The sequence below is a fragment of the Schistocerca americana genome, chromosome 2 (assembly GCF_021461395.2).
Source record: "Schistocerca americana isolate TAMUIC-IGC-003095 chromosome 2, iqSchAmer2.1, whole genome shotgun sequence".
Lineage (NCBI taxonomy): Eukaryota > Metazoa > Arthropoda > Insecta > Orthoptera > Acrididae > Schistocerca > Schistocerca americana.
In genome coordinates this window covers 194,511,869-194,537,256 of record NC_060120.1, presented here as the reverse complement: position 1 = coordinate 194,537,256, position 25,388 = coordinate 194,511,869, and the positions used below count along the sequence as shown (strand labels likewise).

Here is a 25,388-nt window from a genome sequence, read left to right as displayed (position 1 = left end):
ATGCCACCTGATTCCAGCGTAGGGCTGAGCAACTGCATCTGCCGAGGCCCGTTAGCTCAGTTGGTTAGAGCGTCGTGCTAATAACGCGAAGGTCGTGGGTTCGATCCCCCCACGGGCCACTTCTCTTTTACTACTGCGAAAAGGCAGCGCCGATTTCAGCTGGCGAGTGTGATGACCAAATGATCATCACCCTGCGTGGAAGTTGACAGAGGATCCGAACCCGACTCGTCGGGAAGCACTACAGCATTCACTCGGCAATGGCCATAATATCTTGAATACACTGGTTAGAGAAAATGAAAGAAAATGTCCGATTGCCGATGCGTAACAACTTTGGCCCTTGTCAGTACTTGGGCGGGTGAGCGCATGGGAACACAGGGCAGTATTGGCAGTTTTACTTCCTATTTTTGTTTCTCCTTTGTTTTCGGAGCTACAGCCCGATTCGGCCAGGGAGACGCCACCGTGAAATGAAGGGGGCGTGCTGTGTGTCCATCGCCTCGCCTCGCCTCTCCTTACCTCTCTCAGTCGTTTCTCGTGCTTGTCGTTTTGATATAGGCCGATTTGAGAGCGTCAGCTCTCGCGTCAGCTGAGCAAAGTCGAGACAAGTCGAGACACACTAAGGGCTGGTATGCAGCGAGTAAGAGGGCGAAAAAACAATAGTTTAAGAGCGCGTGGCAAAAGTACTCATACGCGAAATTAAAAGCCTGCTGCGGTGGCCGGGAATCGAACCCGGATCAACTGCTTGGAAGGCAACTATGCTGACCATTACACCACCACCGCACAAGCGAGCGCCCCGCCACCGCGCTGAGTCGGCTTCCCGCCTGTCGGCAGCGGCCGAAGGTGATCGTACCCGGCAGGCGCATTTCGAGGCAGGCTAGGGGAGCACATCCAGACGCATTCGGACAGCGTATCCGCGCACATTTCGCATCCTTTGGCAAGAGTCGGCGCCGGCGGCGCAAGAGTACGCAGAGGACCGCGTTCTGGCGGCATCTTTAAGCAGTGCAGTGCAGGATTCAGCGTCTGCAGCATCTTCTCCACAGAATGCTACGGCGCTTGACGGCAGTCCCACTTTCCCTTGAGACATCTGCTCGGGAAGCAGCGTGAAGGTACCGCTGGCCCGAGCATCGGTGGTTCAGTGGTAGAATGCTCGCCTGCCACGCGGGCGGCCCGGGTTCGATTCCCGGCCGATGCATCATTTTGTTTTTTCTCCGGTAGGGGTGCTGCGTGTCTTTCGCACTCGAACTGCGTGAGCCATGAGAATGAACCGCGGGATTCCGTGTGGAAAGAACCAATCATGCAGCGCGGACGACTGCTCGTTTGGACTCCTGCGTGCTATTGTACATACTGGCGTCGGCCTAGCATCGCAAGTTGCCTGCCGCGCCGTGAATGCACGTGTAGCAACAGAAAAAATGAGCCAGGGAGTGCAGACTCTCTACCACTTGTATTCGGTACTTACCAAGATTCCAGAAGGTCTAACGATCGCCTGCCTCGGTAGCGCAGTAGGCAGCGCGTAAGTCTCATAATCTTAAGGTCGTGAGTTCGATCCTCACCCGGGGCATCTAATTTTCTGTGACTGAAGGTGGTGCTGTTGCTAGGGCGCCAACTTATTTCTTGTTTGTTATCCGCAACGTTTCAACGCTTCAGCGGGAAAATGTTTACTTCCTGTTATTGCTACATACAGCTTCCCTATTCCTCTTCTCCCAGCAGAGCATGAAGCCAAAAGCATTGCTCTGCGACGTTTGAGGTGCGCGCCTTGCCAGTCAGTATGTGCAAAGATGCTCGCAAAGAGAGCGACAATGCGACAAGCGACCGTACGAACGGTCGAATGAAACGGCCGCATCCGGTGTGGTCTAGTGGCTAGGATACCTGGCTTTCACCCAGGAGGCCCGGGTTCGATTCCCGGTACCGGAACGGAATTTTTTCCACACGAATCGTGACAAGTTTGAGCTGTCCGAGCGGCCGTTTCCCGTCCTGCTCGCAATATAGCTACTGTTTCGTGACCGTCAGCAGAATATAGACTAGGGAAGCAGACACACGACGACCATAGGAATGGTGTATGGCTTCATGCCACCTGATTCCAGCGTAGGGCTGAGCAACTGCATCTGCCGAGGCCCGTTAGCTCAGTTGGTTAGAGCGTCGTGCTAATAACGCGAAGGTCGTGGGTTCGATCCCCCCACGGGCCACTTCTCTTTTACTACTGCGAAAAGGCAGCGCCGATTTCAGCTGGCGAGTGTGATGACCAAATGATCATCACCCTGCGTGGAAGTTGACAGAGGATCCGAACCCGACTCGTCGGGAAGCACTACAGCATTCACTCGGCAATGGCCATAATATCTTGAATACACTGGTTAGAGAAAATGAAAGAAAATGTCCGATTGCCGATGCGTAACAACTTTGGCCCTTGTCAGTACTTGGGCGGGTGAGCGCATGGGAACACAGGGCAGTATTGGCAGTTTTACTTCCTATTTTTGTTTCTCCTTTGTTTTCGGAGCTACAGCCCGATTCGGCCAGGGAGACGCCACCGTGAAATGAAGGGGGCGTGCTGTGTGTCCATCGCCTCGCCTCGCCTCTCCTTACCTCTCTCAGTCGTTTCTCGTGCTTGTCGTTTTGATATAGGCCGATTTGAGAGCGTCAGCTCTCGCGTCAGCTGAGCAAAGTCGAGACAAGTCGAGACACACTAAGGGCTGGTATGCAGCGAGTAAGAGGGCGAAAAAACAATAGTTTAAGAGCGCGTGGCAAAAGTACTCATACGCGAAATTAAAAGCCTGCTGCGGTGGCCGGGAATCGAACCCGGATCAACTGCTTGGAAGGCAACTATGCTGACCATTACACCACCACCGCACAAGCGAGCGCCCCGCCACCGCGCTGAGTCGGCTTCCCGCCTGTCGGCAGCGGCCGAAGGTGATCGTACCCGGCAGGCGCATTTCGAGGCAGGCTAGGGGAGCACATCCAGACGCATTCGGACAGCGTATCCGCGCACATTTCGCATCCTTTGGCAAGAGTCGGCGCCGGCGGCGCAAGAGTACGCAGAGGACCGCGTTCTGGCGGCATCTTTAAGCAGTGCAGTGCAGGATTCAGCGTCTGCAGCATCTTCTCCACAGAATGCTACGGCGCTTGACGGCAGTCCCACTTTCCCTTGAGACATCTGCTCGGGAAGCAGCGTGAAGGTACCGCTGGCCCGAGCATCGGTGGTTCAGTGGTAGAATGCTCGCCTGCCACGCGGGCGGCCCGGGTTCGATTCCCGGCCGATGCATCATTTTGTTTTTTCTCCGGTAGGGGTGCTGCGTGTCTTTCGCACTCGAACTGCGTGAGCCATGAGAATGAACCGCGGGATTCCGTGTGGAAAGAACCAATCATGCAGCGCGGACGACTGCTCGTTTGGACTCCTGCGCGCTATTGTACATACTGGCGTCGGCCTAGCATCGCAAGTTGCCTGCCGCGCCGTGAATGCACGTGTAGCAACAGAAAAAATGAGCCAGGGAGTGCAGACTCTCTACCACTTGTATTCGGTACTTACCAAGATTCCAGAAGGTCTAACGATCGCCTGCCTCGGTAGCGCAGTAGGCAGCGCGTAAGTCTCATAATCTTAAGGTCGTGAGTTCGATCCTCACCCGGGGCATCTAATTTTCTGTGACTGAAGGTGGTGCTGTTGCTAGGGCGCCAACTTATTTCTTGTTTGTTATCCGCAACGTTTCAACGCTTCAGCGGGAAAATGTTTACTTCCTGTTATTGCTACATACAGCTTCCCTATTCCTCTTCTCCCAGCAGAGCATGAAGCCAAAAGCATTGCTCTGCGACGTTTGAGGTGCGCGCCTTGCCAGTCAGTATGTGCAAAGATGCTCGCAAAGAGAGCGACAATGCGACAAGCGACCGTACGAACGGTCGAATGAAACGGCCGCATCCGGTGTGGTCTAGTGGCTAGGATACCTGGCTTTCACCCAGGAGGCCCGGGTTCGATTCCCGGTACCGGAACGGAATTTTTTCCACACGAATCGTGACAAGTTTGAGCTGTCCGAGCGGCCGTTTCCCGTCCTGCTCGCAATATAGCTACTGTTTCGTGACCGTCAGCAGAATATAGACTAGGGAAGCAGACACACGACGACCATAGGAATGGTGTATGGCTTCATGCCACCTGATTCCAGCGTAGGGCTGAGCAACTGCATCTGCCGAGGCCCGTTAGCTCAGTTGGTTAGAGCGTCGTGCTAATAACGCGAAGGTCGCGGGTTCGATCCCCCCACGGGCCACTTCTCTTTTACTACTGCGAAAAGGCAGCGCCGATTTCAGCTGGCGAGTGTGATGACCAAATGATCATCACCCTGCGTGGAAGTTGACAGAGGATCCGAACCCGACTCGTCGGGAAGCACTACAGCATTCACTCGGCAATGGCCATAATATCTTGAATACACTGGTTAGAGAAAATGAAAGAAAATGTCCGATTGCCGATGCGTAACAACTTTGGCCCTTGTCAGTACTTGGGCGGGTGAGCGCATGGGAACACAGGGCAGTATTGGCAGTTTTACTTCCTATTTTTGTTTCTCCTTTGTTTTCGGAGCTACAGCCCGATTCGGCCAGGGAGACGCCACCGTGAAATGAAGGGGGCGTGCTGTGTGTCCATCGCCTCGCCTCGCCTCTCCTTACCTCTCTCAGTCGTTTCTCGTGCTTGTCGTTTTGATATAGGCCGATTTGAGAGCGTCAGCTCTCGCGTCAGCTGAGCAAAGTCGAGACAAGTCGAGACACACTAAGGGCTGGTATGCAGCGAGTAAGAGGGCGAAAAAACAATAGTTTAAGAGCGCGTGGCAAAAGTACTCATACGCGAAATTAAAAGCCTGCTGCGGTGGCCGGGAATCGAACCCGGATCAACTGCTTGGAAGGCAACTATGCTGACCATTACACCACCACCGCACAAGCGAGCGCCCCGCCACCGCGCTGAGTCGGCTTCCCGCCTGTCGGCAGCGGCCGAAGGTGATCGTACCCGGCAGGCGCATTTCGAGGCAGGCTAGGGGAGCACATCCAGACGCATTCGGACAGCGTATCCGCGCACATTTCGCATCCTTTGGCAAGAGTCGGCGCCGGCGGCGCAAGAGTACGCAGAGGACCGCGTTCTGGCGGCATCTTTAAGCAGTGCAGTGCAGGATTCAGCGTCTGCAGCATCTTCTCCACAGAATGCTACGGCGCTTGACGGCAGTCCCACTTTCCCTTGAGACATCTGCTCGGGAAGCAGCGTGAAGGTACCGCTGGCCCGAGCATCGGTGGTTCAGTGGTAGAATGCTCGCCTGCCACGCGGGCGGCCCGGGTTCGATTCCCGGCCGATGCATCATTTTGTTTTTTCTCCGGTAGGGGTGCTGCGTGTCTTTCGCACTCGAACTGCGTGAGCCATGAGAATGAACCGCGGGATTCCGTGTGGAAAGAACCAATCATGCAGCGCGGACGACTGCTCGTTTGGACTCCTGCGTGCTATTGTACATACTGGCGTCGGCCTAGCATCGCAAGTTGCCTGCCGCGCCGTGAATGCACGTGTAGCAACAGAAAAAATGAGCCAGGGAGTGCAGACTCTCTACCACTTGTATTCGGTACTTACCAAGATTCCAGAAGGTCTAACGATCGCCTGCCTCGGTAGCGCAGTAGGCAGCGCGTAAGTCTCATAATCTTAAGGTCGTGAGTTCGATCCTCACCCGGGGCATCTAATTTTCTGTGACTGAAGGTGGTGCTGTTGCTAGGGCGCCAACTTATTTCTTGTTTGTTATCCGCAACGTTTCAACGCTTCAGCGGGAAAATGTTTACTTCCTGTTATTGCTACATACAGCTTCCCTATTCCTCTTCTCCCAGCAGAGCATGAAGCCAAAAGCATTGCTCTGCGACGTTTGAGGTGCGCGCCTTGCCAGTCAGTATGTGCAAAGATGCTCGCAAAGAGAGCGACAATGCGACAAGCGACCGTACGAACGGTCGAATGAAACGGCCGCATCCGGTGTGGTCTAGTGGCTAGGATACCTGGCTTTCACCCAGGAGGCCCGGGTTCGATTCCCGGTACCGGAACGGAATTTTTTCCACACGAATCGTGACAAGTTTGAGCTGTCCGAGCGGCCGTTTCCCGTCCTGCTCGCAATATAGCTACTGTTTCGTGACCGTCAGCAGAATATAGACTAGGGAAGCAGACACACGACGACCATAGGAATGGTGTATGGCTTCATGCCACCTGATTCCAGCGTAGGGCTGAGCAACTGCATCTGCCGAGGCCCGTTAGCTCAGTTGGTTAGAGCGTCGTGCTAATAACGCGAAGGTCGTGGGTTCGATCCCCCCACGGGCCACTTCTCTTTTACTACTGCGAAAAGGCAGCGCCGATTTCAGCTGGCGAGTGTGATGACCAAATGATCATCACCCTGCGTGGAAGTTGACAGAGGATCCGAACCCGACTCGTCGGGAAGCACTACAGCATTCACTCGGCAATGGCCATAATATCTTGAATACACTGGTTAGAGAAAATGAAAGAAAATGTCCGATTGCCGATGCGTAACAACTTTGGCCCTTGTCAGTACTTGGGCGGGTGAGCGCATGGGAACACAGGGCAGTATTGGCAGTTTTACTTCCTATTTTTGTTTCTCCTTTGTTTTCGGAGCTACAGCCCGATTCGGCCAGGGAGACGCCACCGTGAAATGAAGGGGGCGTGCTGTGTGTCCATCGCCTCGCCTCGCCTCTCCTTACCTCTCTCAGTCGTTTCTCGTGCTTGTCGTTTTGATATAGGCCGATTTGAGAGCGTCAGCTCTCGCGTCAGCTGAGCAAAGTCGAGACAAGTCGAGACACACTAAGGGCTGGTATGCAGCGAGTAAGAGGGCGAAAAAACAATAGTTTAAGAGCGCGTGGCAAAAGTACTCATACGCGAAATTAAAAGCCTGCTGCGGTGGCCGGGAATCGAACCCGGATCAACTGCTTGGAAGGCAACTATGCTGACCATTACACCACCACCGCACAAGCGAGCGCCCCGCCACCGCGCTGAGTCGGCTTCCCGCCTGTCGGCAGCGGCCGAAGGTGATCGTACCCGGCAGGCGCATTTCGAGGCAGGCTAGGGGAGCACATCCAGACGCATTCGGACAGCGTATCCGCGCACATTTCGCATCCTTTGGCAAGAGTCGGCGCCGGCGGCGCAAGAGTACGCAGAGGACCGCGTTCTGGCGGCATCTTTAAGCAGTGCAGTGCAGGATTCAGCGTCTGCAGCATCTTCTCCACAGAATGCTACGGCGCTTGACGGCAGTCCCACTTTCCCTTGAGACATCTGCTCGGGAAGCAGCGTGAAGGTACCGCTGGCCCGAGCATCGGTGGTTCAGTGGTAGAATGCTCGCCTGCCACGCGGGCGGCCCGGGTTCGATTCCCGGCCGATGCATCATTTTGTTTTTTCTCCGGTAGGGGTGCTGCGTGTCTTTCGCACTCGAACTGCGTGAGCCATGAGAATGAACCGCGGGATTCCGTGTGGAAAGAACCAATCATGCAGCGCGGACGACTGCTCGTTTGGACTCCTGCGCGCTATTGTACATACTGGCGTCGGCCTAGCATCGCAAGTTGCCTGCCGCGCCGTGAATGCACGTGTAGCAACAGAAAAAATGAGCCAGGGAGTGCAGACTCTCTACCACTTGTATTCGGTACTTACCAAGATTCCAGAAGGTCTAACGATCGCCTGCCTCGGTAGCGCAGTAGGCAGCGCGTAAGTCTCATAATCTTAAGGTCGTGAGTTCGATCCTCACCCGGGGCATCTAATTTTCTGTGACTGAAGGTGGTGCTGTTGCTAGGGCGCCAACTTATTTCTTGTTTGTTATCCGCAACGTTTCAACGCTTCAGCGGGAAAATGTTTACTTCCTGTTATTGCTACATACAGCTTCCCTATTCCTCTTCTCCCAGCAGAGCATGAAGCCAAAAGCATTGCTCTGCGACGTTTGAGGTGCGCGCCTTGCCAGTCAGTATGTGCAAAGATGCTCGCAAAGAGAGCGACAATGCGACAAGCGACCGTACGAACGGTCGAATGAAACGGCCGCATCCGGTGTGGTCTAGTGGCTAGGATACCTGGCTTTCACCCAGGAGGCCCGGGTTCGATTCCCGGTACCGGAACGGAATTTTTTCCACACGAATCGTGACAAGTTTGAGCTGTCCGAGCGGCCGTTTCCCGTCCTGCTCGCAATATAGCTACTGTTTCGTGACCGTCAGCAGAATATAGACTAGGGAAGCAGACACACGACGACCATAGGAATGGTGTATGGCTTCATGCCACCTGATTCCAGCGTAGGGCTGAGCAACTGCATCTGCCGAGGCCCGTTAGCTCAGTTGGTTAGAGCGTCGTGCTAATAACGCGAAGGTCGCGGGTTCGATCCCCCCACGGGCCACTTCTCTTTTACTACTGCGAAAAGGCAGCGCCGATTTCAGCTGGCGAGTGTGATGACCAAATGATCATCACCCTGCGTGGAAGTTGACAGAGGATCCGAACCCGACTCGTCGGGAAGCACTACAGCATTCACTCGGCAATGGCCATAATATCTTGAATACACTGGTTAGAGAAAATGAAAGAAAATGTCCGATTGCCGATGCGTAACAACTTTGGCCCTTGTCAGTACTTGGGCGGGTGAGCGCATGGGAACACAGGGCAGTATTGGCAGTTTTACTTCCTATTTTTGTTTCTCCTTTGTTTTCGGAGCTACAGCCCGATTCGGCCAGGGAGACGCCACCGTGAAATGAAGGGGGCGTGCTGTGTGTCCATCGCCTCGCCTCGCCTCTCCTTACCTCTCTCAGTCGTTTCTCGTGCTTGTCGTTTTGATATAGGCCGATTTGAGAGCGTCAGCTCTCGCGTCAGCTGAGCAAAGTCGAGACAAGTCGAGACACACTAAGGGCTGGTATGCAGCGAGTAAGAGGGCGAAAAAACAATAGTTTAAGAGCGCGTGGCAAAAGTACTCATACGCGAAATTAAAAGCCTGCTGCGGTGGCCGGGAATCGAACCCGGATCAACTGCTTGGAAGGCAACTATGCTGACCATTACACCACCACCGCACAAGCGAGCGCCCCGCCACCGCGCTGAGTCGGCTTCCCGCCTGTCGGCAGCGGCCGAAGGTGATCGTACCCGGCAGGCGCATTTCGAGGCAGGCTAGGGGAGCACATCCAGACGCATTCGGACAGCGTATCCGCGCACATTTCGCATCCTTTGGCAAGAGTCGGCGCCGGCGGCGCAAGAGTACGCAGAGGACCGCGTTCTGGCGGCATCTTTAAGCAGTGCAGTGCAGGATTCAGCGTCTGCAGCATCTTCTCCACAGAATGCTACGGCGCTTGACGGCAGTCCCACTTTCCCTTGAGACATCTGCTCGGGAAGCAGCGTGAAGGTACCGCTGGCCCGAGCATCGGTGGTTCAGTGGTAGAATGCTCGCCTGCCACGCGGGCGGCCCGGGTTCGATTCCCGGCCGATGCATCATTTTGTTTTTTCTCCGGTAGGGGTGCTGCGTGTCTTTCGCACTCGAACTGCGTGAGCCATGAGAATGAACCGCGGGATTCCGTGTGGAAAGAACCAATCATGCAGCGCGGACGACTGCTCGTTTGGACTCCTGCGTGCTATTGTACATACTGGCGTCGGCCTAGCATCGCAAGTTGCCTGCCGCGCCGTGAATGCACGTGTAGCAACAGAAAAAATGAGCCAGGGAGTGCAGACTCTCTACCACTTGTATTCGGTACTTACCAAGATTCCAGAAGGTCTAACGATCGCCTGCCTCGGTAGCGCAGTAGGCAGCGCGTAAGTCTCATAATCTTAAGGTCGTGAGTTCGATCCTCACCCGGGGCATCTAATTTTCTGTGACTGAAGGTGGTGCTGTTGCTAGGGCGCCAACTTATTTCTTGTTTGTTATCCGCAACGTTTCAACGCTTCAGCGGGAAAATGTTTACTTCCTGTTATTGCTACATACAGCTTCCCTATTCCTCTTCTCCCAGCAGAGCATGAAGCCAAAAGCATTGCTCTGCGACGTTTGAGGTGCGCGCCTTGCCAGTCAGTATGTGCAAAGATGCTCGCAAAGAGAGCGACAATGCGACAAGCGACCGTACGAACGGTCGAATGAAACGGCCGCATCCGGTGTGGTCTAGTGGCTAGGATACCTGGCTTTCACCCAGGAGGCCCGGGTTCGATTCCCGGTACCGGAACGGAATTTTTTCCACACGAATCGTGACAAGTTTGAGCTGTCCGAGCGGCCGTTTCCCGTCCTGCTCGCAATATAGCTACTGTTTCGTGACCGTCAGCAGAATATAGACTAGGGAAGCAGACACACGACGACCATAGGAATGGTGTATGGCTTCATGCCACCTGATTCCAGCGTAGGGCTGAGCAACTGCATCTGCCGAGGCCCGTTAGCTCAGTTGGTTAGAGCGTCGTGCTAATAACGCGAAGGTCGTGGGTTCGATCCCCCCACGGGCCACTTCTCTTTTACTACTGCGAAAAGGCAGCGCCGATTTCAGCTGGCGAGTGTGATGACCAAATGATCATCACCCTGCGTGGAAGTTGACAGAGGATCCGAACCCGACTCGTCGGGAAGCACTACAGCATTCACTCGGCAATGGCCATAATATCTTGAATACACTGGTTAGAGAAAATGAAAGAAAATGTCCGATTGCCGATGCGTAACAACTTTGGCCCTTGTCAGTACTTGGGCGGGTGAGCGCATGGGAACACAGGGCAGTATTGGCAGTTTTACTTCCTATTTTTGTTTCTCCTTTGTTTTCGGAGCTACAGCCCGATTCGGCCAGGGAGACGCCACCGTGAAATGAAGGGGGCGTGCTGTGTGTCCATCGCCTCGCCTCGCCTCTCCTTACCTCTCTCAGTCGTTTCTCGTGCTTGTCGTTTTGATATAGGCCGATTTGAGAGCGTCAGCTCTCGCGTCAGCTGAGCAAAGTCGAGACAAGTCGAGACACACTAAGGGCTGGTATGCAGCGAGTAAGAGGGCGAAAAAACAATAGTTTAAGAGCGCGTGGCAAAAGTACTCATACGCGAAATTAAAAGCCTGCTGCGGTGGCCGGGAATCGAACCCGGATCAACTGCTTGGAAGGCAACTATGCTGACCATTACACCACCACCGCACAAGCGAGCGCCCCGCCACCGCGCTGAGTCGGCTTCCCGCCTGTCGGCAGCGGCCGAAGGTGATCGTACCCGGCAGGCGCATTTCGAGGCAGGCTAGGGGAGCACATCCAGACGCATTCGGACAGCGTATCCGCGCACATTTCGCATCCTTTGGCAAGAGTCGGCGCCGGCGGCGCAAGAGTACGCAGAGGACCGCGTTCTGGCGGCATCTTTAAGCAGTGCAGTGCAGGATTCAGCGTCTGCAGCATCTTCTCCACAGAATGCTACGGCGCTTGACGGCAGTCCCACTTTCCCTTGAGACATCTGCTCGGGAAGCAGCGTGAAGGTACCGCTGGCCCGAGCATCGGTGGTTCAGTGGTAGAATGCTCGCCTGCCACGCGGGCGGCCCGGGTTCGATTCCCGGCCGATGCATCATTTTGTTTTTTCTCCGGTAGGGGTGCTGCGTGTCTTTCGCACTCGAACTGCGTGAGCCATGAGAATGAACCGCGGGATTCCGTGTGGAAAGAACCAATCATGCAGCGCGGACGACTGCTCGTTTGGACTCCTGCGTGCTATTGTACATACTGGCGTCGGCCTAGCATCGCAAGTTGCCTGCCGCGCCGTGAATGCACGTGTAGCAACAGAAAAAATGAGCCAGGGAGTGCAGACTCTCTACCACTTGTATTCGGTACTTACCAAGATTCCAGAAGGTCTAACGATCGCCTGCCTCGGTAGCGCAGTAGGCAGCGCGTAAGTCTCATAATCTTAAGGTCGTGAGTTCGATCCTCACCCGGGGCATCTAATTTTCTGTGACTGAAGGTGGTGCTGTTGCTAGGGCGCCAACTTATTTCTTGTTTGTTATCCGCAACGTTTCAACGCTTCAGCGGGAAAATGTTTACTTCCTGTTATTGCTACATACAGCTTCCCTATTCCTCTTCTCCCAGCAGAGCATGAAGCCAAAAGCATTGCTCTGCGACGTTTGAGGTGCGCGCCTTGCCAGTCAGTATGTGCAAAGATGCTCGCAAAGAGAGCGACAATGCGACAAGCGACCGTACGAACGGTCGAATGAAACGGCCGCATCCGGTGTGGTCTAGTGGCTAGGATACCTGGCTTTCACCCAGGAGGCCCGGGTTCGATTCCCGGTACCGGAACGGAATTTTTTCCACACGAATCGTGACAAGTTTGAGCTGTCCGAGCGGCCGTTTCCCGTCCTGCTCGCAATATAGCTACTGTTTCGTGACCGTCAGCAGAATATAGACTAGGGAAGCAGACACACGACGACCATAGGAATGGTGTATGGCTTCATGCCACCTGATTCCAGCGTAGGGCTGAGCAACTGCATCTGCCGAGGCCCGTTAGCTCAGTTGGTTAGAGCGTCGTGCTAATAACGCGAAGGTCGTGGGTTCGATCCCCCCACGGGCCACTTCTCTTTTACTACTGCGAAAAGGCAGCGCCGATTTCAGCTGGCGAGTGTGATGACCAAATGATCATCACCCTGCGTGGAAGTTGACAGAGGATCCGAACCCGACTCGTCGGGAAGCACTACAGCATTCACTCGGCAATGGCCATAATATCTTGAATACACTGGTTAGAGAAAATGAAAGAAAATGTCCGATTGCCGATGCGTAACAACTTTGGCCCTTGTCAGTACTTGGGCGGGTGAGCGCATGGGAACACAGGGCAGTATTGGCAGTTTTACTTCCTATTTTTGTTTCTCCTTTGTTTTCGGAGCTACAGCCCGATTCGGCCAGGGAGACGCCACCGTGAAATGAAGGGGGCGTGCTGTGTGTCCATCGCCTCGCCTCGCCTCTCCTTACCTCTCTCAGTCGTTTCTCGTGCTTGTCGTTTTGATATAGGCCGATTTGAGAGCGTCAGCTCTCGCGTCAGCTGAGCAAAGTCGAGACAAGTCGAGACACACTAAGGGCTGGTATGCAGCGAGTAAGAGGGCGAAAAAACAATAGTTTAAGAGCGCGTGGCAAAAGTACTCATACGCGAAATTAAAAGCCTGCTGCGGTGGCCGGGAATCGAACCCGGATCAACTGCTTGGAAGGCAACTATGCTGACCATTACACCACCACCGCACAAGCGAGCGCCCCGCCACCGCGCTGAGTCGGCTTCCCGCCTGTCGGCAGCGGCCGAAGGTGATCGTACCCGGCAGGCGCATTTCGAGGCAGGCTAGGGGAGCACATCCAGACGCATTCGGACAGCGTATCCGCGCACATTTCGCATCCTTTGGCAAGAGTCGGCGCCGGCGGCGCAAGAGTACGCAGAGGACCGCGTTCTGGCGGCATCTTTAAGCAGTGCAGTGCAGGATTCAGCGTCTGCAGCATCTTCTCCACAGAATGCTACGGCGCTTGACGGCAGTCCCACTTTCCCTTGAGACATCTCCTCGGGAAGCAGCGTGAAGGTACCGCTGGCCCGAGCATCGGTGGTTCAGTGGTAGAATGCTCGCCTGCCACGCGGGCGGCCCGGGTTCGATTCCCGGCCGATGCATCATTTTGTTTTTTCTCCGGTAGGGGTGCTGCGTGTCTTTCGCACTCGAACTGCGTGAGCCATGAGAATGAACCGCGGGATTCCGTGTGGAAAGAACCAATCATGCAGCGCGGACGACTGCTCGTTTGGACTCCTGCGTGCTATTGTACATACTGGCGTCGGCCTAGCATCGCAAGTTGCCTGCCGCGCCGTGAATGCACGTGTAGCAACAGAAAAAATGAGCCAGGGAGTGCAGACTCTCTACCACTTGTATTCGGTACTTACCAAGATTCCAGAAGGTCTAACGATCGCCTGCCTCGGTAGCGCAGTAGGCAGCGCGTAAGTCTCATAATCTTAAGGTCGTGAGTTCGATCCTCACCCGGGGCATCTAATTTTCTGTGACTGAAGGTGGTGCTGTTGCTAGGGCGCCAACTTATTTCTTGTTTGTTATCCGCAACGTTTCAACGCTTCAGCGGGAAAATGTTTACTTCCTGTTATTGCTACATACAGCTTCCCTATTCCTCTTCTCCCAGCAGAGCATGAAGCCAAAAGCATTGCTCTGCGACGTTTGAGGTGCGCGCCTTGCCAGTCAGTATGTGCAAAGATGCTCGCAAAGAGAGCGACAATGCGACAAGCGACCGTACGAACGGTCGAATGAAACGGCCGCATCCGGTGTGGTCTAGTGGCTAGGATACCTGGCTTTCACCCAGGAGGCCCGGGTTCGATTCCCGGTACCGGAACGGAATTTTTTCCACACGAATCGTGACAAGTTTGAGCTGTCCGAGCGGCCGTTTCCCGTCCTGCTCGCAATATAGCTACTGTTTCGTGACCGTCAGCAGAATATAGACTAGGGAAGCAGACACACGACGACCATAGGAATGGTGTATGGCTTCATGCCACCTGATTCCAGCGTAGGGCTGAGCAACTGCATCTGCCGAGGCCCGTTAGCTCAGTTGGTTAGAGCGTCGTGCTAATAACGCGAAGGTCGTGGGTTCGATCCCCCCACGGGCCACTTCTCTTTTACTACTGCGAAAAGGCAGCGCCGATTTCAGCTGGCGAGTGTGATGACCAAATGATCATCACCCTGCGTGGAAGTTGACAGAGGATCCGAACCCGACTCGTCGGGAAGCACTACAGCATTCACTCGGCAATGGCCATAATATCTTGAATACACTGGTTAGAGAAAATGAAAGAAAATGTCCGATTGCCGATGCGTAACAACTTTGGCCCTTGTCAGTACTTGGGCGGGTGAGCGCATGGGAACACAGGGCAGTATTGGCAGTTTTACTTCCTATTTTTGTTTCTCCTTTGTTTTCGGAGCTACAGCCCGATTCGGCCAGGGAGACGCCACCGTGAAATGAAGGGGGCGTGCTGTGTGTCCATCGCCTCGCCTCGCCTCTCCTTACCTCTCTCAGTCGTTTCTCGTGCTTGTCGTTTTGATATAGGCCGATTTGAGAGCGTCAGCTCTCGCGTCAGCTGAGCAAAGTCGAGACAAGTCGAGACACACTAAGGGCTGGTATGCAGCGAGTAAGAGGGCGAAAAAACAATAGTTTAAGAGCGCGTGGCAAAAGTACTCATACGCGAAATTAAAAGCCTGCTGCGGTGGCCGGGAATCGAACCCGGATCAACTGCTTGGAAGGCAACTATGCTGACCATTACACCACCACCGCACAAGCGAGCGCCCCGCCACCGCGCTGAGTCGGCTTCCCGCCTGTCGGCAGCGGCCGAAGGTGATCGTACCCGGCAGGCGCATTTCGAGGCAGGCTAGGGGAGCACATCCAGACGCATTCGGACAGCGTATCCGCGCACATTTCGCATCCTTTGGCAAGAGTCGGCGCCGGCGGCGCAAGAGTACGCAGAGGACCGCGTTCTGGCGGCATCTTTAAGCAGTGCAGTGCAGGATTCAGCGTCTGCAGCATCTTCTCCACAGAATGCTACGGCGCTTGACGGCAGTCCCACTTTCCCTTGAGACATCTGCTCGGGAAGCAGCGTGAAGGTACCGCTGGCCCGAGCATCGGTGGTTCAGTGGTAGAATGCTCGCCTGCCACGCGGGCGGCCCGGGTTCGATTCCCGGCCGATGCATCATTTTGTTTTTTCTCCGGTAGGGGTGCTGCGTGTCTTTCGCACTCGAACTGCGTGAGCCATGAGAATGAACCGCGGGATTCCGTGTGGAAAGAACCAATCATGCAGCGCGGACGACTGCTCGTTTGGACTCCTGCGCGCTATTGTACATACTGGCGTCGGCCTAGCATCGCAAGTTGCCTGCCGCGCCGTGAATGCACGTGTAGCAACAGAAAAAATGAGCCAGGGAGTGCAGACTCTCTACCACTTGTATTCGGTACTTACCAAGATTCCAGAAGGTCTAACGATCGCCTGCCTCGGTAGCGCAGTAGGCAGCGCGTAAGTCTCATAATCTTAAGGCCGTGAGTTCGATCCTCACCCGGGGCATCTAATTTTCTGTGACTGAAGGTGGTGCTGTTGCTAGGGCGCCAACTTATTTCTTGTTTGTTATCCGCAACGTTTCAACGCTTCAGCGGGAAAATGTTTACTTCCTGTTATTGCTACATACAGCTTCCCTATTCCTCTTCTCCCAGCAGAGCATGAAGCCAAAAGCATTGCTCTGCGACGTTTGAGGTGCGCGCCTTGCCAGTCAGTATGTGCAAAGATGCTCGCAAAGAGAGCGACAATGCGACAAGCGACCGTACGAACGGTCGAATGAAACGGCCGCATCCGGTGTGGTCTAGTGGCTAGGATACCTGGCTTTCACCCAGGAGGCCCGGGTTCGATTCCCGGTACCGGAACGGAATTTTTTCCACACGAATCGTGACAAGTTTGAGCTGTCCGAGCGGCCGTTTCCCGTCCTGCTCGCAATATAGCTACTGTTTCGTGACCGTCAGCAGAATATAGACTAGGGAAGCAGACACACGACGACCATAGGAATGGTGTATGGCTTCATGCCACCTGATTCCAGCGTAGGGCTGAGCAACTGCATCTGCCGAGGCCCGTTAGCTCAGTTGGTTAGAGCGTCGTGCTAATAACGCGAAGGTCGTGGGTTCGATCCCCCCACGGGCCACTTCTCCTTTACTACTGCGAAAAGGCAGCGCCGATTTCAGCTGGCGAGTGTGATGACCAAATGATTATCACCCTGCGTGGAAGTTGACAGAGGATCCGAACCCGACTCGTCGGGAAGCACTACAGCATTCACTCGGCAATGGCCATAATATCTTGAATACACTGGTTAGAGAAAATGAAAGAAAATGTCCGATTGCCGATGCGTAACAACTTTGGCCCTTGTCAGTACTTGGGCGGGTGAGCGCATGGGAACACAGGGCAGTATTGGCAGTTTTACTTCCTATTTTTGTTTCTCCTTTGTTTTCGGAGCTACAGCCCGATTCGGCCAGGGAGACGCCACCGTGAAATGAAGGGGGCGTGCTGTGTGTCCATCGCCTCGCCTCGCCTCTCCTTACCTCTCTCAGTCGTTTCTCGTGCTTGTCGTTTTGATATAGGCCGATTTGAGAGCGTCAGCTCTCGCGTCAGCTGAGCAAAGTCGAGACAAGTCGAGACACACTAAGGGCTGGTATGCAGCGAGTAAGAGGGCGAAAAAACAATAGTTTAAGAGCGCGTGGCAAAAGTACTCATACGCGAAATTAAAAGCCTGCTGCGGTGGCCGGGAATCGAACCCGGATCAACTGCTTGGAAGGCAACTATGCTGACCATTACACCACCACCGCACAAGCGAGCGCCCCGCCACCGCGCTGAGTCGGCTTCCCGCCTGTCGGCAGCGGCCGAAGGTGATCGTACCCGGCAGGCGCATTTCGAGGCAGGCTAGGGGAGCACATCCAGACGCATTCGGACAGCGTATCCGCGCACATTTCGCATCCTTTGGCAAGAGTCGGCGCCGGCGGCGCAAGAGTACGCAGAGGACCGCGTTCTGGCGGCATCTTTAAGCAGTGCAGTGCAGGATTCAGCGTCTGCAGCATCTTCTCCACAGAATGCTACGGCGCTTGACGGCAGTCCCACTTTCCCTTGAGACATCTGCTCGGGAAGCAGCGTGAAGGTACCGCTGGCCCGAGCATCGGTGGTTCAGTGGTAGAATGCTCGCCTGCCACGCGGGCGGCCCGGGTTCGATTCCCGGCCGATGCATCATTTTGTTTTTTCTCCGGTAGGGGTGCTGCGTGTCTTTCGCACTCGAACTGCGTGAGCCATGAGAATGAACCGCGGGATTCCGTGTGGAAAGAACCAATCATGCAGCGCGGACGACTGCTCGTTTGGACTCCTGCGCGCTATTGTACATACTGGCGTCGGCCTAGCATCGCAAGTTGCCTGCCGCGCCGTGAATGCACGTGTAGCAACAGAAAAAATGAGCCAGGGAGTGCAGACTCTCTACCACTTGTATTCGGTACTTACCAAGATTCCAGAAGGTCTAACGATCGCCTGCCTCGGTAGCGCAGTAGGCAGCGCGTAAGTCTCATAATCTTAAGGTCGTGAGTTCGATCCTCACCCGGGGCATCTAATTTTCTGTGACTGAAGGTGGTGCTGTTGCTAGGGCGCCAACTTATTTCTTGTTTGTTATCCGCAACGTTTCAACGCTTCAGCGGGAAAATGTTTACTTCCTGTTATTGCTACATACAGCTTCCCTATTCCTCTTCTCCCAGCAGAGCATGAAGCCAAAAGCATTGCTCTGCGACGTTTGAGGTGCGCGCCTTGCCAGTCAGTATGTGCAAAGATGCTCGCAAAGAGAGCGACAATGCGACAAGCGACCGTACGAACGGTCGAATGAAACGGCCGCATCCGGTGTGGTCTAGTGGCTAGGATACCTGGCTTTCACCCAGGAGGCCCGGGTTCGATTCCCGGTACCGGAACGGAATTTTTTCCACACGAATCGTGACAAGTTTGAGCTGTCCGAGCGGCCGTTTCCCGTCCTGCTCGCAATATAGCTACTGTTTCGTGACCGTCAGCAGAATATAGACTAGGGAAGCAGACACACGACGACCATAGGAATGGTGTATGGCTTCATGCCACCTGATTCCAGCGTAGGGCTGAGCAACTGCATCTGCCGAGGCCCGTTAGCTCAGTTGGTTAGAGCGTCGTGCTAATAACGCGAAGGTCGCGGGTTCGATCCCCCCACGGGCCACTTCTCTTTTACTACTGCGAAAAGGCAGCGCCGATTTCAGCTGGCGAGTGTGATGACCAAATGATCATCACCCTGCGTGGAAGTTGACAGAGGATCCGAACCCGACTCGTCGGGAAGCACTACAGCATTCACTCGGCAATGGCCATAATATCTTGAATACACTGGTTAGAGAAAATGAAAGAAAATGTCCGATTGCCGATGCGTAACAACTTTGGCCCTTGTCAGTACTTGGGCGGGTGAGCGCATGGGAACACAGGGCAGTATTGGCAGTTTTACTTCCTATTTTTGTTTCTCCTTTGTTTTCGGAGCTACAGCCCGATTCGGCCAGGGAGACGCCACCGTGAAATGAAGGGGGCGTGCTGTGTGTCCATCGCCTCGCCTCGCCTCTCCTTACCTCTCTCAGTCGTTTCTCGTGCTTGTCGTTTTGATATAGGCCGATTTGAGAGCGTCAGCTCTCGCGTCAGCTGAGCAAAGTCGAGACAAGTCGAGACACACTAAGGGCTGGTATGCAGCGAGTAAGAGGGCGAAAAAACAATAGTTTAAGAGCGCGTGGCAAAAGTACTCATACGCGAAATTAAAAGCCTGCTGCGGTGGCCGGGAATCGAACCCGGATCAACTGCTTGGAAGGCAACTATGCTGACCATTACACCACCACCGCACAAGCGAGCGCCCCGCCACCGCGCTGAGTCGGCTTCCCGCCTGTCGGCAGCGGCCGAAGGTGATCGTACCCGGCAGGCGCATTTCGAGGCAGGCTAGGGGAGCACATCCAGACGCATTCGGACAGCGTATCCGCGCACATTTCGCATCCTTTGGCAAGAGTCGGCGCCGGCGGCGCAAGAGTACGCAGAGGACCGCGTTCTGGCGGCATCTTTAAGCAGTGCAGTGCAGGATTCAGCGTCTGCAGCATCTTCTCCACAGAATGCTACGGCGCTTGACGGCAGTCCCACTTTCCCTTGAGACATCTCCTCGGGAAGCAGCGTGAAGGTACCGCTGGCCCGAGCATCGGTGGTTCAGTGGTAGAATGCTCGCCTGCCACGCGGGCGGCCCGGGTTCGATTCCCGGCCGATGCATCATTTTGTTTTTTCTCCGGTAGGGGTGCTGCGTGTCTTTCGCACTCGAACTGCGTGAGCCATGAGAATGAACCGCGGGATTCCGTGTGGAAAGAACCAATCATGCAGCGCGGACGACTGCTCGTTTGGACTCCTGCGTGCTATTGTACATACTGGCGTCGGCCTAGCATCGCAAGTTGCCTGCCGCGCCGTGAATGCACGTGTAGCAACAGAAAAAATGAGCCAGGGAGTGCAGACTCTCTACCACTTGTATTCGGTACTTACCAAGATTCCAGAAGGTCTAACGATCGCCTGCCTCGGTAGCGCAGTAGGCAGCGCGTAAGTCTCATAATCTTAAGGTCGTGAGTTCGATCCTCACCCGGGGCATCTAATTTTCTGTGACTGAAGGTGGTGCTGTTGCTAGGGCGCCAACTTATTTCTTGTTTGTTATCCGCAACGTTTCAACGCTTCAGCGGGAAAATGTTTACTTCCTGTTATTGCTACATACAGCTTCCCTATTCCTCTTCTCCCAGCAGAGCATGAAGCCAAAAGCATTGCTCTGCGACGTTTGAGGTGCGCGCCTTGCCAGTCAGTATGTGCAAAGATGCTCGCAAAGAGAGCGACAATGCGACAAGCGACCGTACGAACGGTCGAATGAAACGGCCGCATCCGGTGTGGTCTAGTGGCTAGGATACCTGGCTTTCACCCAGGAGGCCCGGGTTCGATTCCCGGTACCGGAACGGAATTTTTTCCACACGAATCGTGACAAGTTTGAGCTGTCCGAGCGGCCGTTTCCCGTCCTGCTCGCAATATAGCTACTGTTTCGTGACCGTCAGCAGAATATAGACTAGGGAAGCAGACACACGACGACCATAGGAATGGTGTATGGCTTCATGCCACCTGATTCCAGCGTAGGGCTGAGCAACTGCATCTGCCGAGGCCCGTTAGCTCAGTTGGTTAGAGCGTCGTGCTAATAACGCGAAGGTCGTGGGTTCGATCCCCCCACGGGCCACTTCTCTTTTACTACTGCGAAAAGGCAGCGCCGATTTCAGCTGGCGAGTGTGATGACCAAATGATCATCACCCTGCGTGGAAGTTGACAGAGGATCCGAACCCGACTCGTCGGGAAGCACTACAGCATTCACTCGGCAATGGCCATAATATCTTGAATACACTGGTTAGAGAAAATGAAAGAAAATGTCCGATTGCCGATGCGTAACAACTTTGGCCCTTGTCAGTACTTGGGCGGGTGAGCGCATGGGAACACAGGGCAGTATTGGCAGTTTTACTTCCTATTTTTGTTTCTCCTTTGTTTTCGGAGCTACAGCCCGATTCGGCCAGGGAGACGCCACCGTGAAATGAAGGGGGCGTGCTGTGTGTCCATCGCCTCGCCTCGCCTCTCCTTACCTCTCTCAGTCGTTTCTCGTGCTTGTCGTTTTGATATAGGCCGATTTGAGAGCGTCAGCTCTCGCGTCAGCTGAGCAAAGTCGAGACAAGTCGAGACACACTAAGGGCTGGTATGCAGCGAGTAAGAGGGCGAAAAAACAATAGTTTAAGAGCGCGTGGCAAAAGTACTCATACGCGAAATTAAAAGCCTGCTGCGGTGGCCGGGAATCGAACCCGGATCAACTGCTTGGAAGGCAACTATGCTGACCATTACACCACCACCGCACAAGCGAGCGCCCCGCCACCGCGCTGAGTCGGCTTCCCGCCTGTCGGCAGCGGCCGAAGGTGATCGTACCCGGCAGGCGCATTTCGAGGCAGGCTAGGGGAGCACATCCAGACGCATTCGGACAGCGTATCCGCGCACATTTCGCATCCTTTGGCAAGAGTCGGCGCCGGCGGCGCAAGAGTACGCAGAGGACCGCGTTCTGGCGGCATCTTTAAGCAGTGCAGTGCAGGATTCAGCGTCTGCAGCATCTTCTCCACAGAATGCTACGGCGCTTGACGGCAGTCCCACTTTCCCTTGAGACATCTGCTCGGGAAGCAGCGTGAAGGTACCGCTGGCCCGAGCATCGGTGGTTCAGTGGTAGAATGCTCGCCTGCCACGCGGGCGGCCCGGGTTCGATTCCCGGCCGATGCATCATTTTGTTTTTTCTCCGGTAGGGGTGCTGCGTGTCTTTCGCACTCGAACTGCGTGAGCCATGAGAATGAACCGCGGGATTCCGTGTGGAAAGAACCAATCATGCAGCGCGGACGACTGCTCGTTTGGACTCCTGCGTGCTATTGTACATACTGGCGTCGGCCTAGCATCGCAAGTTGCCTGCCGCGCCGTGAATGCACGTGTAGCAACAGAAAAAATGAGCCAGGGAGTGCAGACTCTCTACCACTTGTATTCGGTACTTACCAAGATTCCAGAAGGTCTAACGATCGCCTGCCTCGGTAGCGCAGTAGGCAGCGCGTAAGTCTCATAATCTTAAGGTCGTGAGTTCGATCCTCACCCGGGGCATCTAATTTTCTGTGACTGAAGGTGGTGCTGTTGCTAGGGCGCCAACTTATTTCTTGTTTGTTATCCGCAACGTTTCAACGCTTCAGCGGGAAAATGTTTACTTCCTGTTATTGCTACATACAGCTTCCCTATTCCTCTTCTCCCAGCAGAGCATGAAGCCAAAAGCATTGCTCTGCGACGTTTGAGGTGCGCGCCTTGCCAGTCAGTATGTGCAAAGATGCTCGCAAAGAGAGCGACAATGCGACAAGCGACCGTACGAACGGTCGAATGAAACGGCCGCATCCGGTGTGGTCTAGTGGCTAGGATACCTGGCTTTCACGCAGGAGGCCCGGGTTCGATTCCCGGTACCGGAACGGAATTTTTTCCACACGAATCGTGACAAGTTTGAGCTGTCCGAGCGGCCGTTTCCCGTCCTGCTCGCAATATAGCTACTGTTTCGTGACCGTCAGCAGAATATAGACTAGGGAAGCAGACACACGACGACCATAGGAATGGTGTATGGCTTCATGCCACCTGATTCCAGCGTAGGGCTGAGCAACTGCATCTGCCGAGGCCCGTTAGCTCAGTTGGTTAGAGCGTCGTGCTAATAACGCGAAGGTCGTGGGTTCGATCCCCCCACGGGCCACTTCTCTTTTACTACTGCGAAAAGGCAGCGCCGATTTCAGCTGGCGAGTGTGATGACCAAATGATCATCACCCTGCGTGGAAGTTGACAGAGGATCCGAACCCGACTCGTCGGGAAGCACTACAGCATTCACTCGGCAATGGCCATAATATCTTGAATACACTGGTTAGAGAAAATGAAAGAAAATGTCCGATTGCCGATGCGTAACAACTTTGGCCCTTGTCAGTACTTGGGCGGGTGAGCGCATGGGAACACAGGGCAGTATTGGCAGTTTTACTTCCTATTTTTGTTTCTCCTTTGTTTTCGGAGCTACAGCCCGATTCGGCCAGGGAGACGCCACCGTGAAATGAAGGGGGCGTGCTGTGTGTCCATCGCCTCGCCTCGCCTCTCCTTACCTCTCTCAGTCGTTTCTCGTGCTTGTCGTTTTGATATAGGCCGATTTGAGAGCGTCAGCTCTCGCGTCAGCTGAGCAAAGTCGAGACAAGTCGAGACACACTAAGGGCTGGTATGCAGCGAGTAAGAGGGCGAAAAAACAATAGTTTAAGAGCGCGTGGCAAAAGTACTCATACGCGAAATTAAAAGCCTGCTGCGGTGGCCGGGAATCGAACCCGGATCAACTGCTTGGAAGGCAACTATGCTGACCATTACACCACCACCGCACAAGCGAGCGCCCCGCCACCGCGCTGAGTCGGCTTCCCGCCTGTCGGCAGCGGCCGAAGGTGATCGTACCCGGCAGGCGCATTTCGAGGCAGGCTAGGGGAGCACATCCAGACGCATTCGGACAGCGTATCCGCGCACATTTCGCATCCTTTGGCAAGAGTCGGCGCCGGCGGCGCAAGAGTACGCAGAGGACCGCGTTCTGGCGGCATCTTTAAGCAGTGCAGTGCAGGATTCAGCGTCTGCAGCATCTTCTCCACAGAATGCTACGGCGCTTGACGGCAGTCCCACTTTCCCTTGAGACATCTGCTCGGGAAGCAGCGTGAAGGTACCGCTGGCCCGAGCATCGGTGGTTCAGTGGTAGAATGCTCGCCTGCCACGCGGGCGGCCCGGGTTCGATTCCCGGCCGATGCATCATTTTGTTTTTTCTCCGGTAGGGGTGCTGCGTGTCTTTCGCACTCGAACTGCGTGAGCCATGAGAATGAACCGCGGGATTCCGTGTGGAAAGAACCAATCATGCAGCGCGGACGACTGCTCGTTTGGACTCCTGCGTGCTATTGTACATACTGGCGTCGGCCTAGCATCGCAAGTTGCCTGCCGCGCCGTGAATGCACGTGTAGCAACAGAAAAAATGAGCCAGGGAGTGCAGACTCTCTACCACTTGTATTCGGTACTTACCAAGATTCCAGAAGGTCTAACGATCGCCTGCCTCGGTAGCGCAGTAGGCAGCGCGTAAGTCTCATAATCTTAAGGTCGTGAGTTCGATCCTCACCCGGGGCATCTAATTTTCTGTGACTGAAGGTGGTGCTGTTGCTAGGGCGCCAACTTATTTCTTGTTTGTTATCCGCAACGTTTCAACGCTTCAGCGGGAAAATGTTTACTTCCTGTTATTGCTACATACAGCTTCCCTATTCCTCTTCTCCCAGCAGAGCATGAAGCCAAAAGCATTGCTCTGCGACGTTTGAGGTGCGCGCCTTGCCAGTCAGTATGTGCAAAGATGCTCGCAAAGAGAGCGACAATGCGACAAGCGACCGTACGAACGGTCGAATGAAACGGCCGCATCCGGTGTGGTCTAGTGGCTAGGATACCTGGCTTTCACGCAGGAGGCCCGGGTTCGATTCCCGGTACCGGAACGGAATTTTTTCCACACGAATCGTGACAAGTTTGAGCTGTCCGAGCGGCCGTTTCCCGTCCTGCTCGCAATATAGCTACTGTTTCGTGACCGTCAGCAGAATATAGACTAGGGAAGCAGACACACGACGACCATAGGAATGGTGTATGGCTTCATGCCACCTGATTCCAGCGTAGGGCTGAGCAACTGCATCTGCCGAGGCCCGTTAGCTCAGTTGGTTAGAGCGTCGTGCTAATAACGCGAAGGTCGTGGGTTCGATCCCCCCACGGGCCACTTCTCTTTTACTACTGCGAAAAGGCAGCGCCGATTTCAGCTGGCGAGTGTGATGACCAAATGATCATCACCCTGCGTGGAAGTTGACAGAGGATCCGAACCCGACTCGTCGGGAAGCACTACAGCATTCACTCGGCAATGGCCATAATATCTTGAATACACTGGTTAGAGAAAATGAAAGAAAATGTCCGATTGCCGATGCGTAACAACTTTGGCCCTTGTCAGTACTTGGGCGGGTGAGCGCATGGGAACACAGGGCAGTATTGGCAGTTTTACTTCCTATTTTTGTTTCTCCTTTGTTTTCGGAGCTACAGCCCGATTCGGCCAGGGAGACGCCACCGTGAAATGAAGGGGGCGTGCTGTGTGTCCATCGCCTCGCCTCGCCTCTCCTTACCTCTCTCAGTCGTTTCTCGTGCTTGTCGTTTTGATATAGGCCGATTTGAGAGCGTCAGCTCTCGCGTCAGCTGAGCAAAGTCGAGACAAGTCGAGACACACTAAGGGCTGGTATGCAGCGAGTAAGAGGGCGAAAAAACAATA

General features: G+C 54.6%; 61 non-coding genes across 61 annotated transcripts; 49 read left to right on the top strand and 12 right to left on the bottom strand.

The window, feature by feature from the left end:
• The first annotated feature begins 45 nt into the window (after positions 1-45).
• Positions 46-119, top strand: Trnai-aau. Its single transcript has one exon. It is a non-coding gene; the product is annotated as a tRNA-Ile (tRNA).
• Positions 120-705: 586 nt separating this feature from the next.
• On the bottom strand, positions 706-777 carry Trnag-ucc. The gene has a single exon. It is a non-coding gene; the product is annotated as a tRNA-Gly (tRNA).
• Positions 778-1,118: 341 nt separating this feature from the next.
• Trnag-gcc lies at positions 1,119-1,189 on the top strand. Its single transcript has one exon. It is a non-coding gene; the product is annotated as a tRNA-Gly (tRNA).
• Positions 1,190-1,482: 293 nt separating this feature from the next.
• Trnam-cau lies at positions 1,483-1,555 on the top strand. Its single transcript has one exon. It is a non-coding gene; the product is annotated as a tRNA-Met (tRNA).
• A 281-nt stretch (positions 1,556-1,836) lies between these two features.
• On the top strand, positions 1,837-1,908 carry Trnae-uuc. Its single transcript has one exon. It is a non-coding gene; the product is annotated as a tRNA-Glu (tRNA).
• A 198-nt stretch (positions 1,909-2,106) lies between these two features.
• Trnai-aau lies at positions 2,107-2,180 on the top strand. Its single transcript has one exon. It is a non-coding gene; the product is annotated as a tRNA-Ile (tRNA).
• A 586-nt stretch (positions 2,181-2,766) lies between these two features.
• Positions 2,767-2,838, bottom strand: Trnag-ucc. Its single transcript has one exon. It is a non-coding gene; the product is annotated as a tRNA-Gly (tRNA).
• A 341-nt stretch (positions 2,839-3,179) lies between these two features.
• Positions 3,180-3,250, top strand: Trnag-gcc. Its single transcript has one exon. It is a non-coding gene; the product is annotated as a tRNA-Gly (tRNA).
• A 293-nt stretch (positions 3,251-3,543) lies between these two features.
• Positions 3,544-3,616, top strand: Trnam-cau. The gene has a single exon. It is a non-coding gene; the product is annotated as a tRNA-Met (tRNA).
• A 281-nt stretch (positions 3,617-3,897) lies between these two features.
• Positions 3,898-3,969, top strand: Trnae-uuc. The gene has a single exon. It is a non-coding gene; the product is annotated as a tRNA-Glu (tRNA).
• A 198-nt stretch (positions 3,970-4,167) lies between these two features.
• Trnai-aau lies at positions 4,168-4,241 on the top strand. The gene has a single exon. It is a non-coding gene; the product is annotated as a tRNA-Ile (tRNA).
• Positions 4,242-4,827: 586 nt separating this feature from the next.
• On the bottom strand, positions 4,828-4,899 carry Trnag-ucc. Its single transcript has one exon. It is a non-coding gene; the product is annotated as a tRNA-Gly (tRNA).
• Positions 4,900-5,240: 341 nt separating this feature from the next.
• On the top strand, positions 5,241-5,311 carry Trnag-gcc. The gene has a single exon. It is a non-coding gene; the product is annotated as a tRNA-Gly (tRNA).
• A 293-nt stretch (positions 5,312-5,604) lies between these two features.
• Trnam-cau lies at positions 5,605-5,677 on the top strand. Its single transcript has one exon. It is a non-coding gene; the product is annotated as a tRNA-Met (tRNA).
• A 281-nt stretch (positions 5,678-5,958) lies between these two features.
• Positions 5,959-6,030, top strand: Trnae-uuc. Its single transcript has one exon. It is a non-coding gene; the product is annotated as a tRNA-Glu (tRNA).
• A 198-nt stretch (positions 6,031-6,228) lies between these two features.
• On the top strand, positions 6,229-6,302 carry Trnai-aau. The gene has a single exon. It is a non-coding gene; the product is annotated as a tRNA-Ile (tRNA).
• A 586-nt stretch (positions 6,303-6,888) lies between these two features.
• Positions 6,889-6,960, bottom strand: Trnag-ucc. Its single transcript has one exon. It is a non-coding gene; the product is annotated as a tRNA-Gly (tRNA).
• A 341-nt stretch (positions 6,961-7,301) lies between these two features.
• Positions 7,302-7,372, top strand: Trnag-gcc. Its single transcript has one exon. It is a non-coding gene; the product is annotated as a tRNA-Gly (tRNA).
• Positions 7,373-7,665: 293 nt separating this feature from the next.
• Trnam-cau lies at positions 7,666-7,738 on the top strand. The gene has a single exon. It is a non-coding gene; the product is annotated as a tRNA-Met (tRNA).
• A 281-nt stretch (positions 7,739-8,019) lies between these two features.
• Trnae-uuc lies at positions 8,020-8,091 on the top strand. The gene has a single exon. It is a non-coding gene; the product is annotated as a tRNA-Glu (tRNA).
• A 198-nt stretch (positions 8,092-8,289) lies between these two features.
• On the top strand, positions 8,290-8,363 carry Trnai-aau. The gene has a single exon. It is a non-coding gene; the product is annotated as a tRNA-Ile (tRNA).
• Positions 8,364-8,949: 586 nt separating this feature from the next.
• On the bottom strand, positions 8,950-9,021 carry Trnag-ucc. The gene has a single exon. It is a non-coding gene; the product is annotated as a tRNA-Gly (tRNA).
• Positions 9,022-9,362: 341 nt separating this feature from the next.
• On the top strand, positions 9,363-9,433 carry Trnag-gcc. The gene has a single exon. It is a non-coding gene; the product is annotated as a tRNA-Gly (tRNA).
• Positions 9,434-9,726: 293 nt separating this feature from the next.
• Trnam-cau lies at positions 9,727-9,799 on the top strand. Its single transcript has one exon. It is a non-coding gene; the product is annotated as a tRNA-Met (tRNA).
• Positions 9,800-10,080: 281 nt separating this feature from the next.
• Trnae-uuc lies at positions 10,081-10,152 on the top strand. Its single transcript has one exon. It is a non-coding gene; the product is annotated as a tRNA-Glu (tRNA).
• A 198-nt stretch (positions 10,153-10,350) lies between these two features.
• On the top strand, positions 10,351-10,424 carry Trnai-aau. Its single transcript has one exon. It is a non-coding gene; the product is annotated as a tRNA-Ile (tRNA).
• A 586-nt stretch (positions 10,425-11,010) lies between these two features.
• On the bottom strand, positions 11,011-11,082 carry Trnag-ucc. Its single transcript has one exon. It is a non-coding gene; the product is annotated as a tRNA-Gly (tRNA).
• A 341-nt stretch (positions 11,083-11,423) lies between these two features.
• Positions 11,424-11,494, top strand: Trnag-gcc. The gene has a single exon. It is a non-coding gene; the product is annotated as a tRNA-Gly (tRNA).
• A 293-nt stretch (positions 11,495-11,787) lies between these two features.
• Trnam-cau lies at positions 11,788-11,860 on the top strand. The gene has a single exon. It is a non-coding gene; the product is annotated as a tRNA-Met (tRNA).
• A 281-nt stretch (positions 11,861-12,141) lies between these two features.
• Positions 12,142-12,213, top strand: Trnae-uuc. Its single transcript has one exon. It is a non-coding gene; the product is annotated as a tRNA-Glu (tRNA).
• A 198-nt stretch (positions 12,214-12,411) lies between these two features.
• Positions 12,412-12,485, top strand: Trnai-aau. The gene has a single exon. It is a non-coding gene; the product is annotated as a tRNA-Ile (tRNA).
• Positions 12,486-13,071: 586 nt separating this feature from the next.
• On the bottom strand, positions 13,072-13,143 carry Trnag-ucc. The gene has a single exon. It is a non-coding gene; the product is annotated as a tRNA-Gly (tRNA).
• Positions 13,144-13,484: 341 nt separating this feature from the next.
• Positions 13,485-13,555, top strand: Trnag-gcc. Its single transcript has one exon. It is a non-coding gene; the product is annotated as a tRNA-Gly (tRNA).
• A 293-nt stretch (positions 13,556-13,848) lies between these two features.
• Positions 13,849-13,921, top strand: Trnam-cau. The gene has a single exon. It is a non-coding gene; the product is annotated as a tRNA-Met (tRNA).
• Positions 13,922-14,202: 281 nt separating this feature from the next.
• Positions 14,203-14,274, top strand: Trnae-uuc. Its single transcript has one exon. It is a non-coding gene; the product is annotated as a tRNA-Glu (tRNA).
• Positions 14,275-14,472: 198 nt separating this feature from the next.
• On the top strand, positions 14,473-14,546 carry Trnai-aau. Its single transcript has one exon. It is a non-coding gene; the product is annotated as a tRNA-Ile (tRNA).
• Positions 14,547-15,132: 586 nt separating this feature from the next.
• Trnag-ucc lies at positions 15,133-15,204 on the bottom strand. The gene has a single exon. It is a non-coding gene; the product is annotated as a tRNA-Gly (tRNA).
• Positions 15,205-15,545: 341 nt separating this feature from the next.
• Positions 15,546-15,616, top strand: Trnag-gcc. Its single transcript has one exon. It is a non-coding gene; the product is annotated as a tRNA-Gly (tRNA).
• A 293-nt stretch (positions 15,617-15,909) lies between these two features.
• Positions 15,910-15,982, top strand: Trnam-cau. The gene has a single exon. It is a non-coding gene; the product is annotated as a tRNA-Met (tRNA).
• Positions 15,983-16,263: 281 nt separating this feature from the next.
• Trnae-uuc lies at positions 16,264-16,335 on the top strand. Its single transcript has one exon. It is a non-coding gene; the product is annotated as a tRNA-Glu (tRNA).
• A 198-nt stretch (positions 16,336-16,533) lies between these two features.
• Trnai-aau lies at positions 16,534-16,607 on the top strand. Its single transcript has one exon. It is a non-coding gene; the product is annotated as a tRNA-Ile (tRNA).
• A 586-nt stretch (positions 16,608-17,193) lies between these two features.
• Trnag-ucc lies at positions 17,194-17,265 on the bottom strand. Its single transcript has one exon. It is a non-coding gene; the product is annotated as a tRNA-Gly (tRNA).
• Positions 17,266-17,606: 341 nt separating this feature from the next.
• Trnag-gcc lies at positions 17,607-17,677 on the top strand. Its single transcript has one exon. It is a non-coding gene; the product is annotated as a tRNA-Gly (tRNA).
• Positions 17,678-17,970: 293 nt separating this feature from the next.
• Positions 17,971-18,043, top strand: Trnam-cau. The gene has a single exon. It is a non-coding gene; the product is annotated as a tRNA-Met (tRNA).
• A 281-nt stretch (positions 18,044-18,324) lies between these two features.
• Positions 18,325-18,396, top strand: Trnae-uuc. Its single transcript has one exon. It is a non-coding gene; the product is annotated as a tRNA-Glu (tRNA).
• Positions 18,397-18,594: 198 nt separating this feature from the next.
• On the top strand, positions 18,595-18,668 carry Trnai-aau. The gene has a single exon. It is a non-coding gene; the product is annotated as a tRNA-Ile (tRNA).
• Positions 18,669-19,254: 586 nt separating this feature from the next.
• On the bottom strand, positions 19,255-19,326 carry Trnag-ucc. Its single transcript has one exon. It is a non-coding gene; the product is annotated as a tRNA-Gly (tRNA).
• Positions 19,327-19,667: 341 nt separating this feature from the next.
• Trnag-gcc lies at positions 19,668-19,738 on the top strand. Its single transcript has one exon. It is a non-coding gene; the product is annotated as a tRNA-Gly (tRNA).
• A 293-nt stretch (positions 19,739-20,031) lies between these two features.
• On the top strand, positions 20,032-20,104 carry Trnam-cau. Its single transcript has one exon. It is a non-coding gene; the product is annotated as a tRNA-Met (tRNA).
• A 281-nt stretch (positions 20,105-20,385) lies between these two features.
• On the top strand, positions 20,386-20,457 carry Trnae-uuc. The gene has a single exon. It is a non-coding gene; the product is annotated as a tRNA-Glu (tRNA).
• Positions 20,458-20,655: 198 nt separating this feature from the next.
• Positions 20,656-20,729, top strand: Trnai-aau. Its single transcript has one exon. It is a non-coding gene; the product is annotated as a tRNA-Ile (tRNA).
• Positions 20,730-21,315: 586 nt separating this feature from the next.
• Positions 21,316-21,387, bottom strand: Trnag-ucc. Its single transcript has one exon. It is a non-coding gene; the product is annotated as a tRNA-Gly (tRNA).
• A 341-nt stretch (positions 21,388-21,728) lies between these two features.
• On the top strand, positions 21,729-21,799 carry Trnag-gcc. Its single transcript has one exon. It is a non-coding gene; the product is annotated as a tRNA-Gly (tRNA).
• Positions 21,800-22,092: 293 nt separating this feature from the next.
• On the top strand, positions 22,093-22,165 carry Trnam-cau. The gene has a single exon. It is a non-coding gene; the product is annotated as a tRNA-Met (tRNA).
• A 281-nt stretch (positions 22,166-22,446) lies between these two features.
• Positions 22,447-22,518, top strand: Trnae-uuc. The gene has a single exon. It is a non-coding gene; the product is annotated as a tRNA-Glu (tRNA).
• Positions 22,519-22,716: 198 nt separating this feature from the next.
• Trnai-aau lies at positions 22,717-22,790 on the top strand. The gene has a single exon. It is a non-coding gene; the product is annotated as a tRNA-Ile (tRNA).
• Positions 22,791-23,376: 586 nt separating this feature from the next.
• On the bottom strand, positions 23,377-23,448 carry Trnag-ucc. The gene has a single exon. It is a non-coding gene; the product is annotated as a tRNA-Gly (tRNA).
• Positions 23,449-23,789: 341 nt separating this feature from the next.
• Positions 23,790-23,860, top strand: Trnag-gcc. The gene has a single exon. It is a non-coding gene; the product is annotated as a tRNA-Gly (tRNA).
• Positions 23,861-24,153: 293 nt separating this feature from the next.
• Positions 24,154-24,226, top strand: Trnam-cau. Its single transcript has one exon. It is a non-coding gene; the product is annotated as a tRNA-Met (tRNA).
• Positions 24,227-24,507: 281 nt separating this feature from the next.
• On the top strand, positions 24,508-24,579 carry Trnae-uuc. The gene has a single exon. It is a non-coding gene; the product is annotated as a tRNA-Glu (tRNA).
• Positions 24,580-24,777: 198 nt separating this feature from the next.
• Positions 24,778-24,851, top strand: Trnai-aau. Its single transcript has one exon. It is a non-coding gene; the product is annotated as a tRNA-Ile (tRNA).
• Positions 24,852-25,388: the final 537 nt, after the last annotated feature.